Raw genomic sequence first — 14,120 nt, 5'->3', positions numbered from 1 at the left:
TGTTGAATCAAAGTTAAGTTGTGCACTTTAAATTATTAGCTAAAATTTTAGTATTTCCATACAATGACTTCAGACAGAATATAGTAAGAAAACTTTTGTAGATTGAGCTTCCCCTTAAGTAGTTTAACCTAGCCAGTTTTAGAAGTTTTTTCTATCAATTCCAAATTTGACAATTCAATCATGACAATTCAGTCTTCTAGAGCAAGGACTTTTTTTTGAAGTGTTTATAAAAAAATAATGTTTTAACACATTAAGGTAGAAGGATTCATTGCTTTGAAAGTTGTGTGTTTTTATTTTTACCCCCTTAGTGAGTAGAGAGAGTAGGAAGGTTTCTATCTGAAATACTCAGGATACTAGATGGATGGTCCCATTATAAAATTTTCAGGAATATGACTTTGGTGTGAGATCTCCCTAAATTTTGACTGTTCATTGTGTGTTCTTACATAGAACTTTGGTTTCATTTATTAATGCCTCAAGATCTCAGCTTTGTCATCTAAACTGCTTTTGCCATTAAATGAGGGATCCCTTGAGCAGCAGTTCCGCCTACTCAAACTCACTTCAAGAATATGAGGAACCCCCCTAAGATAGCCCGATAAACAGAATAAATACAATTATGACAAAAATGCAGGAAGAAAAGACTATCTGGTATTTCTGGCAGCCAGGCACTTGCCCTTGTTCTGGCCTTGGGTCTTTAACTTTCATGAATTTTTTTTTTCTTGCTTTCTTGTTTCTCTAGGTAAAGACACTAAGACATTTTTGATGCAAATTGTTTTATTTCTTCCTACTCATTCCCAAGAAGAAGATCCTTGAAATAATCCTAAAGTTAAACCAATCAGGATCCCAGTCCTCATTAAATGATGTAAAATAAACAAAATGTAGGACAGAGAAGTAAAAACAGAGGCGTTTCTGAAGGCCCAGGGCTGCTGCCATATTTAACATGTTATAAATGTTCTGAAAATACAGTAAACAATGAAATCAGGTAGGTTTAGAGATGATATTTAGCTCCTCAGTGTCCTGATAGACCAAACGGATGAAAATAAGCTGCATTGTAGTGTGCCTGACGAGTGGCAGATGAGATAGACTGGGGGCAAGTGTGAGGGGGAAGAAGAACCACAAGGATCTTCCCATGTATAGCTGAGCCTCTGGACTTTTGGAAAGGTCCCTTTATGGAAAATGAAATCTCTGTGATGGATCATTTCCTGAATACTTCAACTCAACATTGGCATAAAAAATTAGAAACAAAATAGAAAATAATTACTTTGGCTTTAAAAACATGTTGCTTCTACACTGATAAAATTGCATCAACTCTACTTAAGCATTTATTTTTGCAATTGACAAATGCTTTATTTATTGTTTTCCCAAACTTTCTACATATCAATAAAAATATATTTTATTAAATATTATTAATTATATATACTATTAAATATTATTAATTATATATTATACTTTATGTATAAATATAGTAATACTTACAAAAATTAAGTACTGCTATAATCACCATTTTACAGATGAGGAAAAAGCAGCATGGAGAGGTTGAATAAAACATGAGATGAAAGATCCAGAAGAATCATGACTAATTGAGATGGTGGAGGAGTTTCCAAATATTTACAGATTGAAATATACAGTACTCTGTGTTAAAAGGGAAAACTTAGAAAAAATATGATGAAAGAATGACTAAAGAATGTGGTGAAAATTAATGCTAGTGGTTTTCAAATTATCCTTAGTAGGGTGCTAAGATTTCTTAGAGGCACCTAGGTGGCTGGGAAAGCCTAGAGTGAGGGTCACTGTTGCTTGTCTATTTTACATATTGAGCTCTGCTCAGAAAGAAGGAACTCTGTTGTTAAAAGGTTAGAATGCCATTGGTACAGATTAGATTTCCCTGTGTGTATTCGACCATGCTCATTAACATTTTTCCAAAATGCTGCTGTTTGTGGGCATCCACTTTGTGACATAAGACTGGACAACTAGGCGTGTTTAAGCATATGATGATGTATATTTACCAAACCTCATTTTTTTTTGGTAACTAACAAGCTACGACTGTACCCCAAGATATCTAGATATTCCAGATAGTCCAAGATAATAATGTACGCTAAGTATAGAAATAGGTGTAAGTGGAGCTTCTATTTCTTAGATAAACGCATAGTCACGTTAGCTGACTGCTAAAGGGCGCTACTGTTACCGATAAAGCTGTCATTTATCACGTAATATTAATGTAAATAATAGTAGTGGTTCACTATTCAGAAAACAAAGATAAAGCTGGGTGATAGGCAGTAGCCAGCGGGCAATCTTTCTCTCTATGTGAATATGCTCAAGACTTAAAGATGAGCTCAAACAGTCTATGTGTGGATCTGTTCAGCTCCACATGTTTAAAAAATAAAGCAAAAACCAAGGATAAAAGATAGAAACCTAGTGGAAAAAAAGGAATGCCGCTTCCCCCCATGCTACCCATTTTCAAATGTTTTCTCGGCTTCAGAATTAAAAAAACAAATCATAATATGATAAGAAATCATAGTTCACAGTTGCTCCATTTGGTAATTAAGTCATTTAAAAATAAACACTTGAAATGAAGCTGAAGTAGGGGTTTTTCTCTCACAGGCAATAAGGCAGACTCACCAATACAGACAAGCATTTAATTGAAAATACTTTTAATTACTGTGGATTATCTACTTCTTTCTTTACAGACATACCTCCAGGAAAGGCAGTTGAACTAAATTTTCATTTTATTTTATTTTATTTTATTTTTATTTTTGCTGTACGCGGGCCTCTCACTGTTGTGGCCTCTCCCGTTGCGGAGCACAGGCTCCGGACGCGCAGGCTCAGCGGCCATGGCTCACGGGCCCAGCCGCTCCGCGGCATGTGGGATCTTCCCGGACCGGGGCACGAACCCGTGTCCCCTGCATCGGCAGGCGGACTCTCAACCACTGCGTCCTGTGTTCTTAGATTGGCCTTCGTTTTATTTTTTGCTGAGGCAATCTATTCCTGACCTGCTCCCCAGTTAAGGAAAGATCCTCTGGATGTGCTAAAATGTTTTCCTAAATGTACTTTTCCTAAATGTACTTTTACAATATAAACAAAATAGCGTTCCCCGCCCAAAACCAAATGCCTGTATTTACTTGAGAAAAAGCTGTGAAGAAATTGATCATTTCTCTGAATATCCAGTTGTTAAAATCCTATCTCACATAAATAGAATTGGATGAATTTATAATTTTCTATAATTTGTAGATTTCAGGTCATGTTTCATCGTAATCTTTGTTTCTCCTTAGAAAAAATAATGTCTCTCTTTGACTCAGAAAGGATGCTGCTAATTTGTATATGAGATGTATTTTGTTAAGATGTTTTTATATTTGAAAACTATATCATCTTGGTATTATGCTGAGAAATGCAGGTCAAGATTTATTGACTTTTGTCTCTTGTTATATGTATTAATCATTCTTAAGATGGTAGAAACATGCTGTCTTGCTACCTATACACTGGGGAACAGTACTGCCCACAATCCTCAAAAAGTTTAACCTAAATCCAGATCTAGATCTCAGAAAAATATAGCATGAGATTCTGTGTCTCATGCCTGCTGTGGTTACAGGAAAAAAACAAAACAAAACTTGATCAGTTAATTCTGCACTAATTCCCTCAAGACTCTATTCCCTTGGGGGGGATAATATGAATACAGTTTTACTTATTTGAAATAGGTTGTACAATATTCCTGAAAATTGTCCCATTTCTTGGATCCATTTAAAAATTTCCTGTTGGCATAGCAACAGATGAAAAGATCTACCACAGTTTTTACCACTTGCTTCATTCTTAAGAAAACAAAGTATGTATTTATTTTACATTTAATTACATCCTTTCTGTCCTCTTCTATCAGCCTATGCATGTGAGACTAACTTCCTTTCTCATTCCGCTAAGACATTCAACCCTATAGTATATGTTTATAATTCAAAACTATCATGCTAAAACAGTTCTTTAAAAAAAATAGTTTCACTGAGGTAGTTACTAGGTCATGTTCCTATCGTGAAATATTTATATGTAAATCACCAGACACGTTTAGTATCTGACCTGGAAAAAATATCTCATCAATTTTATTTACAATACTGGATTTGAAAGCTTTTATCAAAATATTACCCAAGTATTCTTTTTTCCCTTCTCTGGTAAATGATGTTTATAAATTTGGGGAGCATAAGTTAATGTTTGGGGAAGGTACCCAGACTAAAACACCTAAATAGCTTACTATATTTTTCTACTTTAATAAATTAGTATTTGAAAATATATGAACTCAGAAAGCATACCTTTCAGATCCCACCAGCACTGTCAGGGAAATACTAATCCCTGCCCATGAAGCCCATAGGATCTTTTTAAAATTGGGATCCTCAACCCTGACTGCATATTGGAAACATCTGTAGAACCTTAAAAATTGACCAGATCTCCTCCCACCCCTCACCCCAGCCCTGTTTTAATTATACCAGAGTGGGTTTCAAACATGAATATATTTTAATGCCTCCCCAGATTACACTCATGGGCAGCCAGGGTTGAGAACTGGTAGTTTAGGACAAGAGAATCTGCATGAACTCTTACAGATCCCTCCTCACTCTGCAAGCCACCACACATAGGATGGAGGGAGACTAAGGAAAGTTGGAAGATAAGATCATTGAAGATAAGAAGGTCAAGAAAATAAGAGGTCAGAATGTTGAGCCTTTTATACTTCATATCAATATCATTTTAAAGACAGGATGCCTAGAATTAAATAGAATCTAGACTTGGTCTTCAGTTTACAGTAAGGGAGTTAATACTTCCCTTGTTCTGATTAGTATTTCTCTTCTTAAAGTCTATGACTGTATTCATCTCTCTGCACCTACATCATAATATGTTGGTTCATTCACAATTGTGGGCAAGTCTCCAAAAATTAATAAAGTAAAATAAAATAAAACCAAATAATATTAATGTTGCTGAACCAGGTTCATTTGTCCGATGCTCAGCAAGCCAAATGCTGAGCCGTTGCAGAGGTTTGCAGCAGGGAGGGGTTTATTCACAAGCGAGGAGACAGGGGAACAAATTTCAAATCCGGACCCGCTACCAAGGCAAGGGGCTGGGGTATTTGTGGGATGAAGAATAAAGCAGCAGGACCAGCTGAAGAGTGTGAAGCATGAGGCGTGTGGAGAAAGGTGATTGGAAATAAGAAAAAGGCGAGGTAATCGTCATTCTGCAGAGCCCTAAGTGAGCTACAGGCTTCTTCATGGGACTGGTGTTCAGAAAATGGCCACGATAGCACAGTCTGAAGGTGTAGTGTTCAGCCCTCTGACATCAAAAGGTCGCTGAGTGGACACTTGCCCATGCCCAGTTGGAGGGTTGGTGGTCCTATCCAGTCTTAACTGGATTGAGCTGGAAGTTCCAAGCTCCAAGTTCCTGGAAAACAACTCAGGGAAACGTTTTCTTGTTTAGGCTACATGCCTTGATTAATGAAGGCAGGTTACAGGTGTAATGAATTTAACTGATGAACCCGTGTTAATAAAACACGGTTTTATTAACAGCAGTTAAACCTGGTTTCTCCCAGCTTGAATTTGTACAGCTAAATTTAAAAAAATGATATACAATCTTACTTTTTCTTTTCCTGAGGTATAATCTCATCATTCTTACTCTGTCATTCAAGCTCTATCATTCAAACTACTCACTTCCTCTGCCTGTCTTTTGTGATATGTACGGTCTCCAAAATAAGAAGATGACTCTCCAGAAACCCAAAGGTTTGGATTGTTTTTCTGGACGTCATATCCAAATATGTATGTATAACTTGCTTAATTCTTAACATTCATTTTATTTAGGAAAACAGGAGTTGTTATTCTGGGTCAGACTAATTTCAGGTAGCGAGGAAATGGCATCATGGACTGTCCTTCAGAACAGATATTGCAACACATTTGTTAAGCTTCCCAAATTTCATTAGTATATAGCATGAACACATTTTAGGCCTGAGCTAAGGTTTTAAGCTTCTCGAACCTTCTCAAAACTTGAGTATTTGTTGACTTAAAAATTTTAAACTGCATACAATTGCTACGTTGTTGACTCAAGTTAAAAAAGAAAGGGGACTAGATTTATCTTCTTCCTACTTACACTACGGATTTTGGTACACCACCAGTACTCCTATGCCCTCTCACCCCATTGTTTTGTAATGCACCTTATGAATTTGCCATTCATGAGGAAATAGCAAATTTTAAACCTGACACCCATTGAGCGCACCTTATTAAACACTGCAGAATTTAGTTCTTATAACTCCCAAAATAATGGCATCATAACTACTACTAAAAATAAAAATGTTGAGTGAGGTTTAAGTTTTTTTGTTGTTCTTTTTGTCCTTAGAGTATACCCCAGAAAGGATGTATACTTTATCCAAAAGACAATTAAAATGAGTCTTTCCTTTAGATGATTATATTGCCAATTTGCTGCATGGTTAGGTTCACTTATTTCATTTTTTTCAGCTTTAGAGTTTGTTTTTTTCTCTTTGAATTATGTTTTCAATCAGTAAAATATTTACATGGTTTTAAAGTCAAAATTATATTTAAAGACATACTCAGAAATTCTCACTTATATCTCTATTCCCTCCACTCTTTTTGTCCCCCTTAATACATAGATGTTTCTTTAAAAAAAAAAAAAGCATGTGTATATAGGTATATACTTTTTTCTTACACACACATGTATATGTGTATGTATATTTTTTCTTTCTTTGTATACAAAAGATAGCATACTCTATTGTACCTTGTCATGCCTTACTTTTTCATAAAATAATATATAATATATATATTAATAATAATAATAATATATCCTGAAGATCACTCAGTAGCAGTATACACAGATCCTTCTCACTTTTTTATGACCGCATTTTGTGGATGTACCATAGTTTATTCAAACAGCCTCCTGCTGATGAACATTTGGGTTGTTTGCAGTCTTATGTTATTACACAATACTACAATAATCAATAATGGTGTACAAATGTGGCTTTATACATGTTGGGAAATATCTTCAGTGTAGATTCCTAGAGGTGAGACTGCCTAAGTCAAAAGGAAAATACCTCTGACATTTTTGACTGGTAATTTTATTCTTGCATTCCTGTGATATACTCTATTTAGTAATGAATGAAATATAATTATATATTTCTGCATTACCAAATTGTTTCCTAACATTTTATCTAGGAGTATTGAGAAAGGTTTGTTAAAGACTGAATTGTGTTTCCCCTCAAATTCATGGTTGAAGCCCTAACTCTCGATGTGACTATAGTTGGAGATAGGGATTTAAAGAGCTAATTAAGATTAAATGAGGTCTTAAGGGTCCTAATCCGATCTGACTCAGTGTCCTAATAAGAGGAAGAGTCACCTGGGCTGTCTGTGTGCCCAGAGAGCAAAGGTCATGTGAGGACATAGTGAAAAATTGGCCATCTGCAAGCAAAGGAGAGAGGGCTCAGGAGAAACCAAACCTGTCAACTCCTTGATCTTGGACTTCCAGCCTTAAGGGCTGTGAGTAAATAAATTTTTGTTGTTTAAGTCACCTGCTCTGTGGTATTTTGTTGTGGCAGCCTTAGCAAAGTAATATAGTGTTTATAAATGAAGTTTGATTTTAGTTGCTTTTTTCTTGTGTAGTTTCTATCAGATTAGGTATAAATATTATACTCTTTTTATTTAAAAAAAGTACGGATTATGTTTTTCTTGTTTCTATGCTCTGGAACAGTTTATGTGGGATTGGGATTATCTTATCTTTGAAGTCTGATGGATTTCCCCTGAGAAACCATCTGGGGCTGGTATGTTTTTATAGAATAGCTTTTTAAAACCTTTATTTCTTCTTTCAAATTGACCTCTCTCACTCGCTCTCTTTTTTAACATTAGTTTCCTTTGTTTTAAAATTTACTTGCATAAAGTTGTGCAAAATGATCTCTTACAATTTAAAAATATCCCCCTGTTTAAATGGTTATTTCTCCTTGTCATTTCTTCTTTAAGTTTATGTACTTTCTCATTTTTTTTCCTGTTTAGATTAGCTACTGGTTGATGTATCTTATTAAAATTTTCAAATAACCAATTTTATTTATTGTCTTATTTTTCTAATTCTAGCTCATTAATTTTTACTTTTCTTCTTTCTTTCAATTAATTTTTCTTTTTCTACCTTTGAGCGAGAAGTTCATTTTATTTTTTTGTATTATTTCACTTCTATCAACATAAATATTGAAAGCAAAGAATTTTCCTATGAGCATTGCTCTAATTTTATCCCACAGATTGGATATTTGTGTAGTTTATGTTAACATTATTTTAGAGATTCTGTGATATATGTTTACATTTTCTCTTTCCTCTCCAAGAGTTAATAGAGTTTTCTAAGTGGAAGGGTGTTTTGCTTCTGTTTTTATGATTTTGTTATTAATTTGGATTTTATTTCATTGTCAGAAAATTCTATTTATTTTATTTCTACTTAATATAATTTAAGCTTTCTTTAATGAAATTAAACTTTCTTTGTGGTCTAAAGATATCCATGTTCCATACACACCAAAAAAGAGGGTATTGGACGAAGGAGGCATATGGAGGCTTACTAGGTTTCTCAGTTTTAATTGTTCCCTCTTTTGTTGCTCTAGTGGAGTGTGAAGGGCTTCTGTTTTTTAAGGAATACTCTTCTTACCTTTTACCTTAATTATTTTTTATTTCTGGTGTGTCTCCTGATTCTTTAGGCTGTTTTGCTTCAAAGGGACCTTCATCTGCATCTATTTCCTTCTTTCATTTACCTCTAGGGGACACTCTAATTGCTACATAAATCCCTTCCCAGAGAGTTGCCTTCCCCCAAACTGCCACATCTAGCGTGCATACTTTTCAAGGGCCTTTCTTTTGACTTTCTAGGAACATTTGCTTGGGTCATCCAGGTCTCAGATCTCTCAGTATTTCCCACTCAGGATAGGACTATCTCTTTCTGTAGTGGAATCTGGTTGATGTTATCTCTATTTTGCCACCATTGGGACCCCTAGCACTCTTTTCTTCTCTCCTTCATAGTCCCCACCTGACTGTCAAGAATGAAGAGTTTGAGATTTTACCCTACTTGTAAGCTAATCTGACAGTTTTCTGGATGCTGGTAGAAGACACAAGACTCCTGGATCAGAGCTGAAGAACTGTTTATTACTCACAGCAATAGCAATAATTAGAGTATCAGTATTATTTTTGCTAGTTCTCTAAACCTCAGTTTCCATAGAGCAATGAAAAGAGGGCCATAGGATATCTGCACATAAATTTGAACGTGTTATAGGAGGGGAACTTGAAGCTTTGCACATCCCTATACTGGGCAGTAAGCATGCCATCCTGTGTTCCAGATGGTGATACTGTATTTATCTTTCAAGGCAAGCCTGACTTTTTTTTTTTTCCAGAAAGAAACACTATCTCTATCTTCTATGGCTGTTTACTATAAAAACAACCTTGCAAAGACAGTCTGAAACAAAGTGCAATCAATGAGTTGCTCACAGAACACGTAGAATCTTGAGACCTAATGTAGAATTGTCTCCCAACATTTTCTACCTTGGAGGATTCACAGAGATGGCCTGTGCTAGGGTCAGGTTTTCCCACTTACATGTAAATTGAAGTTTTAGTCTTTTCTATTTGTTCTGCTGTTGGCATGGGATACAGATGATACTATGTGCTCTTTTCATCCCAAATGGTTTTTGGAAGATGCTGGTGATTCAAACTTAGGTGGCAGCCATTATCCTACAGAACTCTGGAAACCCTCTAATTACTTTATTTAATTTCACAATAAAAATAATCTACTTAATAACAATAATTATATAAATGTTATATATTGTTTTCAAATTTTTGAATCCATCTATAGACAAAATGTGGAAAGCAAAAATAAATATAGAATAGAATATAAATATTATAGACTTCAACAATATGAATAAATGTTTAGCCAATAGAAGTTGGTAGAAAACAGGTGGCAGAAATGGATATGTAGATGTACTAATTTCCTCATCTTATACAGTGCATAGTGAATGGATATTGTCTAAGAATAGGGAAGAAGACTAAGCAGAGGATTGAGGTTAACATTTCATGATAAAATGTTGCTACTAGAAAAATTTATAAAACATGACGGACAAAAACAAGAAGTGGGAGGAGGAGAGGGGTGAGAGGTAGGTATATAATTGGTTTAAATTCTTTATTTTTCATAGTGGGAAGTTAGTAGATACTATCTGAAAGTGATAAAGACATAGAATTATAAATATTAACGTATGGTACTAATCACCATAAAATAAGTAAAACAGAAATCATTAAAATAAGTTGCCTCTGGTAATGGAATAGGAGATGGTTTGGGAATGGAACATTTAACTTTTTATTTTATACTCTTCTGTACTACTCTGAATTTTTGTTTTACCAAATATATGCAGGGTTTATAATTTAAAACAGTTTTATAAACTAAGAAATTAAGGGCTGAGGATTTACCTCTAACAAATGTAACAACCAATGAAAAAAGTCACTAGAAGGTAAGAGCCTTCTCTATGGAGACCTCTAGATTATGATTTGCCATAATATAGAATCCACAGATTGTTCGCTCAGGACACATAGTCAAAGGCCTAAATGAGACATTATATTTATGGCCTTGGGCTAGAGAATGAGAGACTGGATCAAAACCAAAACACACTGTATAAGCAAAGGATGCCATTTCCTAGACTGTTGTAAATGCAGCTGTGATTCAAAAGAAACTCTGAGACTCTCACCTACTTTGAGAACATGTAAGGCTAGAGGCTCCCAATACTGAAATTGTGCAGCTTAGAAGTGGAGAGGGAAGATAAAATACTATACACAGTGGATCGTACTTATTAATTCCTGGAGTCTTATCTTCAGCCCCACATGCATTATCAAATGAGGCCTTGTCTCTCTAGTAGAGCTTTTTTAGAAAAGTGTAATAAGCAGAAAAGAATATGTCCTACTTATGTTTCAATTTCAGTCTCTTCTCACTAGAATTCTTGTGCTACCTAAATACTCTTAGGCTTACCTTTTTCACTAGCAAAATGCAAATGATAATCTTCATTTTATAGGGTTGTTCTTAAAAGTTAAATGAGATAGTGGACCCATGCAGCCGCTTTCTTAGCCTCATTAAGCTGACTTTGGTCTTCATTACGTAAGATTTAAAGTAGGAGATTCTATATTGTTAAAATCAGAATACTGTGTGTACATTCATTCTTCTAACTAATATTTATTGAAGGATTACTATGCACTTCACTGTGCACTACATTAAGAGCTGGGATACAATTATGAGAAAAACAGAAAAGATGCCTGTCCTCTAGTATCATACAACAAATTGCAAACCAACATAAGTGCCATGAAGGAACTCAGTTTTATGACAGCAGACAGCAAAGAAACAAGGTTTAAACTAAGCAATCAGGAAAAACTTTCCAGAGAAAGGGATAGTTGACCTAAATACGAGGAGTTAATAAGAATTGTATAGAAAAAGAAAGGAGAGTTTTCTGGGCAGAAGGAGCAGTATGAGGGACAGTCACAGACATAGGAGCAAACTGTGACAACGTCAAGGAAGCCAAAAGGACCATCTGACTGGCTTGGAGAGTGCGGGGAGAACAGTGCGGCTGGGGAGAAGGGTGTACTCTTTTTGGTTCCCCAAAATACCTAGTACTTTGCCCTGTAAACGTGTGATGCAAATGTGATGAAAATAATAATCTCTGAATTGTTAAGCACTTTTTCTGTGTCAGGCACTTTACAAGTATCAAATCATGTAAATTCATCAACCCTCAAGACGCTCTTGCGAAGTAGCTACATCCCTGTTTAACTAATGAGGGAGCAGCCAGTTATGTTGTGGAGCTTAGATTGGAAGCCAAACATTTGTTAGTTTCCACACTCTTAGTCACTATGCTGTAATTAATGCCTTTCAGGTATGAAGGAGTGAATGAATGAATGAAACCACTTTGATCTGAGATCCTGCAGACTGAAATGTGAGTATGTTTTCTCTGGATTTTTGTGCATCAGCTTGATGACTTCTTGCATTTGGTGAGCACTTTATTAACAGCTGAAATAAAGACCACTACTGAGGACTTATGCGCCAGGCACTATGCAAAAACTATGCATGCATTATTTCAATTATTTGTTTATATGCCCATAAACCAAGTTAGTCTGTGAACTTATTGAGATAGGGGCCTTGGCGTATTCATCTTGGTACCAGCTGTACTTGGCTTACTGTTTGTCTTCAGTAAACCTACTTTTCTGTCTTTTCACTCCATATTTAAGTGCAATTTTAATTGCTTAAGTGCAGGGAGAAGGAGTAGTTGACCTTTTAAGAACTTCCAGGAGCTGTAATTCTGAATGTCCAATCAAACTGCTATTGACTCAGACTACTTTTAGTAGTAGCAGCAGGCCCAGTTAATTGAAAGATTGTCCTTAAATTCAAAAAAAGCTGATGCAGAAAGATGCTTATAATTCTAAGCCAAATGTACTTTCTCTAAAATGTGCTTTCACATGCCTAATGAAGTTGTTTACTTTGATACTCCATCCGCATTGAAAAGAATTGGAAATATATATTTTTAAAAAGGAGATTCTGTTGCAAGACTTTTATGATTATTAATCTGGGTTCTAATCCACCTGAAATGATTCCATCCTCAGGCATGCCTCGGGCCAAAACAATGTGAGGAGAGCTAGGGCTGATCACAACCCCCAGTCTTCCATAGCCTTCTATTTATAAAACTAACATCATAAAGAGATGTTGTAAAATATTGAGGTTAAAATTAGCTCCAACAAAATAAATTCTAAACATATAACGGAGTATTAAAAAAAGAGATGGCTACAAGTCAAATCACCTACAGTTAAATATATACGTATTATATATTACTTATAAAGCTATTAATCCAATTTAACAACATCCAGGGCATTTATGTTAAGAAATTGCCAAATAGCACTAAGTAGAATTTACAGAGATGAATAAAAAGCATAATTATGAAGTAGACTTGGGATATTCCAGTTGGTAAATGAGGCTGTGAAATTGCCTTTTGTTAAAAGAAGAGTATTAATGACTATGTTAGTACTTGACTAATATTTTATGACACTTAATCTGCTATTATGTGAAATGCTTCATACATTATCCTATATGATAGTTTAGAAGTAGTGTTAATGCCTATTTTATACCTTGCTAGAGAATTACAATCTGTTGATACTGAATATCTGTTAGAACAACTTAAAAATGCAATATGTGTGATTAATGATAATCGAGAGAAATTATTGAAGCTTGCACAATTTCCTTTTAATAAGTGCATTCTGCACAAGTTTTGGTGAATATGTAATATCTGATCAGATGGAAAACTTTATAACCTAATAGTCACCAACACACACATATGCCAAAATACTCACGATTTGATAATAACATGACGGAGAGGGCAAGAGAAACTTGATGTCTACCAATATTTGCTTTCAGAGAAGCTGAATTTGGAAAATAAAAGAGGTACACACAATATTACTTGCAAAGAGAAGCTTTGTAAAATAAATTTGCATAAAATTAGATGAGAAGGTTATGTTGTATTATTCCTTCTGTGGTTCTCCACAGGGTAGCTGTGTCTCTCTTTGGTTCCTCTCTGTGGGTTTATTCCACGATTTAGCTCTTAGTTCTTTGGTCTCTTGTTGTTTCAGCTGCTGTGAATTTAGGGATTACATCTACACTCACATCTTCAACTTTCATCTTTATGTGAATAACACTTACATCCTACATCTTCAATCTTGGCCTTCAGAACTTCAGTACCCTACCCCTTGATTCTGGTGGAACATTTCAACGTGACTCCTGACTAACGCTTCAGCTTATTTAGTGTCTAAAAATGTATGTGCCATTCTCCCTGGCTCCTCTTCTTGGCATCTCTATTTGTCAATAACCCCCCAGCTATCATTCCAGCACAGTCCCGGAGTGCCTATTTCTGTCAGAATGGCCACCTTTCTCCCACACCCAGGTCTGAGAATCTCAGGGTATCTGCTTTGCCCATGCAACGAATGTTAGTGTCATAAGTACCCGATACTGTGGTAGATGCTGGAGATAAACAGATGGATAAAACCTACTCTCTGCTCTCAAGGAACTCACAGAAGACCTACACCTTTGTTTTTTCCCTATGTCATTAACCGTATTAGACTCTAGTGTGACAC

General features: G+C 35.4%; 1 long non-coding RNA gene across 1 annotated transcript in view; it reads left to right on the top strand.

Annotated features, from left to right (window-relative positions):
• LOC114892009 overlaps nucleotides 1–12,012 on the top strand; it is a 458,069-nt gene extending 446,057 nt beyond the window's left edge. The window contains exon 8 of the long non-coding RNA XR_003792668.1: nucleotides 11,879–12,012. This is a non-coding gene — a long non-coding RNA (uncharacterized LOC114892009). The remainder of the gene's footprint in view (nucleotides 1–11,878) is intronic.
• The last annotated feature ends 2,108 nt before the right edge of the window (nucleotides 12,013–14,120 follow it).

Source organism: Monodon monoceros, unplaced genomic scaffold (assembly GCF_005190385.1).
Source record: "Monodon monoceros isolate NGI ecotype Baffin Bay Population unplaced genomic scaffold, NGI_Narwhal_1 Super_Scaffold_12, whole genome shotgun sequence".
Classification (NCBI taxonomy): Eukaryota; Metazoa; Chordata; class Mammalia; order Artiodactyla; family Monodontidae; genus Monodon; species Monodon monoceros.
The sequence above is the reverse complement of the archived record's forward strand: the minus strand, read 5'-3'. Positions and strand labels throughout refer to the sequence as shown.